A 7156-nucleotide genomic window follows, 5' to 3' on the forward strand; every position below is an offset into this window, starting at 1 on the left:
ACGAAAATTCTTCTACCGATTAATGAATGATGGGGAAGAACTTGGAACATTTTTCCAAGAGAAAATCAGTGTTGCCAATGTTCTTGGTATGACATACACTGAACAAATATTTTGTAATATTGTAACCAGTCTGGTTTTACCAGAAATATACCAAAATTGTTTTGGGGAAGCCATACCATCTTCAGTTTCTGAATTGTTGACCATAGCGCAAACTTACGATCATTTTGTTAAATATCAAAGAGATTATATGTCACTTAAAACAATGCCACCTGCTATAAATATACCGAACATTTTTGAAGAAACACAAAATCATTCTAAAATTCAAAACCAAGTTTCTGGCTTGCAAAATGAAAAACGTAATCTTATTAGATGCTATAAATGTGCTGGTTATGGACATACTCAGCGGTTCTGTGTTAGTGGAAAAACTATGCGTACATCAGTGCCACCTTCAAAAACACTAATTAATATGCAGCGTGATAAACAAATATTATACATCATAGTACTAATTGCGGGCATCACAAACTCTTGTTTATTGGACACAGCTTCTAGTATCAATTTGATAAGCAGAAAATATTTACATCAAATTATGTGTCGTGTTCCTATAAACCCTACTTCAGCAGAATTAGTGACTACCACTGTTGATGGTCATTTGGTTGAACTTCATGAAAACACAGAAATTAAATTTTCAATTCAAGGTTGTGAATTCAGTGAAACATTTTACATCATAAACTCTCCACATTTTGATTTGCTGTTAGGAAATAACTTTCTTTTAAAATGGAAAGCTGATATCAAATTGAGTGCCAAACAATTTATAATTGAACAGAAGAATCTTACTGTTCCTCTATTTTGGAGGGATTATTTGTCTCCAATGGAAACTACTCGTCCTATATCTCATTCCAGCGTCTCCGATGCGGTCCGGAGTCACTCTAGAGAGAGGCGTAATGGACAAAGGATCGTACGGGAAGGACACTGGAAACCAAAAACAAATAAACAAAGTGCCCGGCAGAAACAGCACTGTACCTTTCTGGCAGCAGATTCCGGTGGACCGGAGGACCAGGCCACAACAAAGAAACCAGGTAGTGAATACCTTGTTTATTATCATAATAAAACGAATAGCATTAATGACATATATGATGAATGTGATTCTGACAATTGTAATTTTGATAATACTTCCTCTCTTTCAGTTAAACTTGTAGAACAATACCCAGATTTACCATGTTATGTTGAAAATCTTTGTGAGAAATATAGTGATGTTATCACTGAACAACTAGGGACAATAAAAGGGTTCACTTATGAAATAGAAATGGAGGATGAAACTCCAGTACGTCTCCCCCCATATCAAATTACAGGCCCTAAACTTAAAGCTCTTGATGATTATATAAATCAGCTTATTGACAAGGGAGTGGTTCGTGAGGTCGATTTCTCTCCTTATTCGTCTCCGTGCTTTTTAGTTCACAATAAGGACGGTACTCCTAGACTTGTTATAGCATACTCTGAAATTAACAAGAAAGTAAGGGTTAATAGTTATCCATCCCCGCATGTAGAAGCTACTATAGCGAATTTAGGAAAGGATACCATCTTCGGAAGATTAGATATAAAGCAAAGTTTCTATCAGTTCTCTATCTCTGAGAGTAGTAGAAAATATACTACATTTTGTACACCTAACCGTTTATTAGAACATTTAGTTCTCCCAATGGGATTTCGTTTGAGCCCATATGTTCTTACTAGTTTCATGTACAAAATCTTTGGGGATTTAGTAGGTAAAAATCTTGAAATTTTTCAAGATGATTTCCTTATTCATGCCTCAGATATTGAAACATACAAAAGGGTATTAGAGGAAATTCTTGAACGTTTTCGAAAATGGGGAATTACAGTTTCAAAAAGGAAAACACAACTTTTCCAAACTAAAATCAAATTCCTAGGTTATGAATTTGAAGCGGGAGAAACTAGAATTGATCCGGATAGGATTGACACAATTCTTAAATTACCTAAACCCAAAAACAAAAAAGGAGTAAATCGTATTTGTGGTTTTTTTAATTATTTCCGAAAATATGTGAAAGATTATGCGGAAATCATGGAACCTCTTCACCGTTTAAGATCCAATAAAATTAAATTTCACTGGGGTGAGAGGGAAGATGAAGCCTATAATAATATTAAGCAAGCATTTGTTGAACATGCTGTGTTACAATTACCAGACATGAATAAATCCTTTGTCATTCATGTGGATAGTACTTACAAGAAACATTCAGCTATACTTTCTCAATATGATGATGATGGCCTTCTTAGACCAGTATCATTTTTCTCTAAGAATATTTCATCAGTAGATTGGTCAAAAAGCATATACGAACTTGAACTACGTTCTCTTCTCCTAGCTATAGAAAAATTTGAAATGTATCTTATAAAACCCTTTACTGTTTTTTGTGATAATTCATCAGTCACGTGGTTGTTACGGAATCATAAGCGTCAACGTAAGTATGGTACATTAATTGAAAAACTATCTAAATATTCCTTCAAGGTTGTTTATCTCCGCAGTAAGCAGAACTTTTTATCTGATTTTATTTCGCGCACGAACAATGGTGTGGAATTCTATACTAATGATCCTTCAGTTAATGAAATTGAAGAATTTGAAGGGAAACCAGTCAACCTTAGTTTCGCCAATTTTTGGAGTTCACCCTTGTTTAACAAACCGTTAAAAGAACATCAAATGGAAGATCCTGAAGTACGGAATATTATCCAAGAAGTGCGGCGAGGTCAAAGGGCGGATGAATACTGTCTTAAGGACGGAATCTTAATGAAGAAGACCCGAGGCAGAAGAAACCATGGTTGGAGGATAGTCATCCCTAAGGAAATGGTGTATCCTATCATGAAATATTTTCACTGTGATGAGATGGGCGGATTTCACGCTGGATATTCCAAGACGATAGCGAAGATAGCCTCTAGATGTACCTGGAAGACCTTATACCGTGACGTCAGAGAATACGTGAAAGGATGTCAGCGATGTCAACTCTGTAAGGACACCAACAGAAAAAAACAAGGAGTTTACTATAGTAGGAAAGTTACTACGCCAAACAACAGCTGGTATTTGGACACTGTTGGCCAGCTTCCAAATTCTGGACCTTATCGTCATATCCTCGTTATTACTGACGCAGCATCACGATTCGTCATGCTTCAACCTTTGCGTTCCTTGAATTCCAAGGTTATATGCAAACATTTAATGAAGTTGTTCATGTTAGTTGGACAACCTCAGAAAATCATTCATGATCGTGCTCAGGTGTTCTGTAGTCATCACATGAAACAATTTCTCTTTAGTTTAGGTATCCAGGATGTGAGTACAGCTCCGTACAATCCTAGCAGTAACCTTTGTGAAAGAGTGAACAGAGTGCTTAAGAACATGCTCCGTGTTTATTGTAATGAACACCAAAATAATTGGGCTGAACTGTTGGACAGAATCCAATTCACCTTAAACTGCAGTAAGAGTGAGAGTACGGGATACGAGCCATCTGAATTGTTTCTTGGCAGAAGACTTTATACACCTTTGGACGTGTTGTGGGAAATAGACTTCGACGAGTTAACTAAGGCGCCGGATAAAGAAGAAAGGTTGAGGAGAGTCATCATCAACATTGATAAAGCCTGGCGTAGAAAGGAGAAATGTTATAATAAAAATAGAGAACCTAGTAATTATTCGGAAGGTCAGAAGGTATTGGTTAGGAAGTTTCAAAAGGCTTCATTACTTAAACATTATACTCCTAAATTATCCCCCTTATTTTATGGGCCATTTGAGGTCATTAATAAACCTACGTTAAACACCCTTTGGTTAAGAAAATGTGATCAACCTAATGTTATCATTAAGAGACATATAAATCATGTTAAACCTTATGTTGATAATAATGAATCTTAATATGTATATGTTATCTTGTAATCATTGTTAGATATTTTTGTGGGTTTATTATTTTTTCTTTGCAGAGAGAAGTATTCCATATCCTCCTAATACTTTGTAAAGCAGGCATGGCAATAAGATGTAATATGTAAGAGAGTAGTTTATTGTAAGATTCTGGAAAACTGTAAGTAGGAAATTTTTGGTCAACAATTCATATTCCATTTATTGTGGACTATTCCTTTTGTAGTAAGGTTAGTATCCTATATAGAGAGAGGGGTAGGATATATTATGTAACGTAATAGTCCCAATAAATGTATATTTTATATATATTTTGTATAAGAACATTTGTAAGAGCGCAAAGGAGAAAAACTACATAGAGGGAGAGATAGTCTATAATTGACAGGCCTATGTCTGAAGTGAGCTACCATCTGGTGGGCAATCTCGGTACTCGGTAGAGAACTAAACCGGGCCGTTACGAATTTGCCTCACTTTGGATTTCGCAGGTAAGGAGTAATGACATATTTAAGTTACTTCTATTGAAAGGATATAATCTATAAAAATGTAATACTTCAATTTTATTTAGACTATATGTAAATGGAAAAGGAAGTCTTTAGGTATCATCCCGGCATATTTAGGTCTCATGGAAAAATATATTTGGTCTATATTAACCTTCGAAATTTAACCTGCCACGAGGCCTTATGCAAACTAATCATTTGTGCTCACAATTAAAATTATTAAACTTGTTATTCGTCTTGAGATTTTACGAAATTAATGGTTTAGAGTATATAAAAGATACCGTATTTAAATTACGATTTCGATATTGAATATTTATATTACTTGTTGTTCTTCGTTACATTTTCACTACTTGTTTAACGTGTATAAAAAGCATATACTTTCCATGTTAATAAAATTGTTGCTTTAAAATTAGTATTATATTTCCCACGATATCTATTAATAATCCTTGTGCTGGCCTCCGTTGAATTTATAGAATTCACTAGAAGCCAAGCATGTTACAAGCAGTAAAATAACGATACAATCTTTCTTTTAGTGTACGTATAAAACGTTCTGCTAGCGCGGGTTTAATCTCGGAATGAACAGTATAATGATTAATTTCGTAGTCTTTAAAGAGTTGTTTCACGTGACAATTATAAAATTTACCACCTAAATCTCTTTGAACCTTAAACACGGGCAACTTGATTTTTTATTTTTTTATTGGATTTACCATTTCAGAACCTTTCTTTGTTTTTAACGGAGCACAATATGCATAACGTGAAAAATATCAATACAACATAATATATAAATACAATTATTATATGTTGAAATATTTTGCATATCTGCTAAATCCATTTGTAATGTTGACTTTGGTCCACTAAGGTAATACTTTTTACGTCCAAAAACTTTACAAGCTGGTGCATGTAATGTATAAGCATCTTGAGAAGCTAACCATTTCTTAATTTTTCTTTTTAGATAACTGTTTTCACAAAAGAGACACTGACCAAAGCTTAAAACTTTACTTTATTTTAAATTATAATTTGTAACTGTTTCTTTATAGGATGGGCTGAAGGCCTCGGTAAATAAGAAAAATAAATAAATAAATAAAAATAAAAAGTACAACAATGACTCTATATATGACTGTTAAAAGAATTTAAATTTTTTATAACAATGAATATATATATGACGGTTAAAGAATTTAAACTCTGTTATAACAACTTTTATATATATGTCTGTATTTTCATTAATTTCGATCGTGTCTGAAGAAGGATATGCTAGATATCCGAAAGAGTTACAAATTATAATTTAAAATAAAGTAAAGTTTTAAGCTTTGGTCAGTGTCTCTTTTGTTAAAACAATTAATCCAAAGCCATGAATAGTCTAACTGTTTTCAGTTGTAATGTTTGTATACTTGATAAAGAATCAGGATTTGAATAGTCATAATATATTTTTGGTAATTTTGTCGTTTTACATAATATATTCTTCCCAATATTTAAATAAAATATCTACTACCGAAGTACTAGGTGATTTTGTTACTTTACGAAAACTTTGTATACTTGATAAAGAATCAGAATTTGAATAGTCGTAATATATTTTTGGTAATTTTGTCGTTTTACATAATGTATTGTTCCCAATATTCAAATAAAATAGCTACTACCGAAGTACTAGGTGATTTTCTTACTTTACGAAAATTGTCTACTACTACTACTATTCATTTTTTATGCTGGTGTACCAATAAACCCTTTAGGAACATTAAGAACTAATACATTTTTAAATTGATGAATACTTATAGGATTTCTTGAATATTTTCTTGTGCGAACAAGATCATTTACTAGATCTATAATATTTAAACCTGGTATTGTTTTTCCATGAATACGTACTATACCAGACTTATCCCACTTAATTTTATCAGAGCTTGTCAACTTCTTCAATAATAGATCTGTTTTTACGAGTGTTTTGGGTACTGTTTCTAAAACGTCTGATATAAATAGTAAAATAGAAGTATTGTTAAAATGTTTGAAAATTGATGATGAGGATTTTTCTTCTTCTTCTTCTTGAATGGCAAGTAAAGTAATAGGTTTATGTGAAGATCAAGTATACTGTAAATAAGGATGCAAAATTTTTTTATATAATTTCCACTTTTGTTGTACACCAAAATCACGACGTTTTAAAATGTTATTCATTTCTTCATCTAAACGTAACTCATGTGGATCTATGGATTTGAGATTCAACTGAATCAAGTGTAACGCATTTTCAAGAAATAAAATCATTTTACATACTTCTGACATACTTAACGACTAAAAATATTACTTCCTACTGCTGCAAGAAGTGGTCCCAAGATTAACGGTAGAAGCGCACCACCTTTTTGTAGCAACAACTTCTTCTTCTTCTTGAATGCAGTATGCTTCTACGATAGAGCACGTAAGATCTTTTCTATGTTTATGTAAACGTTGCTTCTGAGGAGAATTTAAAGGGATGTTTCCTTTTATTGTGTATTTAGCTATTTGAGAAATTGTTCTTATAAAATCTCCTGAAGCATTTTGTAAAATTTGTACTCGTTTCGTATTCTTGCATTTGCACAGAGCACGGCGTTGTTTGACCTTCAACATTTTGATGCAGACTGAACAAATATTCTGTATGCATGTCTATTACGTTAGCGTACACATACATGATTTCATTGAAAAATATTTGCACGTATTCTCAATTCATCGTTTGTTTTCTGTGTCAAATTAAATAATAAATATGTGTGAGGCTCGCGTGTTACTTCTTCGAACACATTCACGATAT

At 33.0% G+C, this 7156-nt stretch overlaps 1 long non-coding RNA gene across 1 annotated transcript; it reads left to right on the top strand.

The window, feature by feature from the left end:
• The first annotated feature begins 335 nt into the window (after nt 1–335).
• Nucleotides 336–4801, top strand: LOC145683842 (uncharacterized). The gene is made up of 2 exons (XR_014131196.1): nt 336–1076; nt 3964–4801. It is a non-coding gene; the product is annotated as an uncharacterized LOC145683842 (long non-coding RNA).
• The last annotated feature ends 2355 nt before the right edge of the window (nt 4802–7156 follow it).

This window comes from Thermobia domestica, chromosome 4 (genome assembly GCF_964235325.1).
Source record: "Thermobia domestica chromosome 4, izTheDome1.hap1.1, whole genome shotgun sequence".
NCBI lineage: Eukaryota > Metazoa > Arthropoda > Insecta > Zygentoma > Lepismatidae > Thermobia > Thermobia domestica.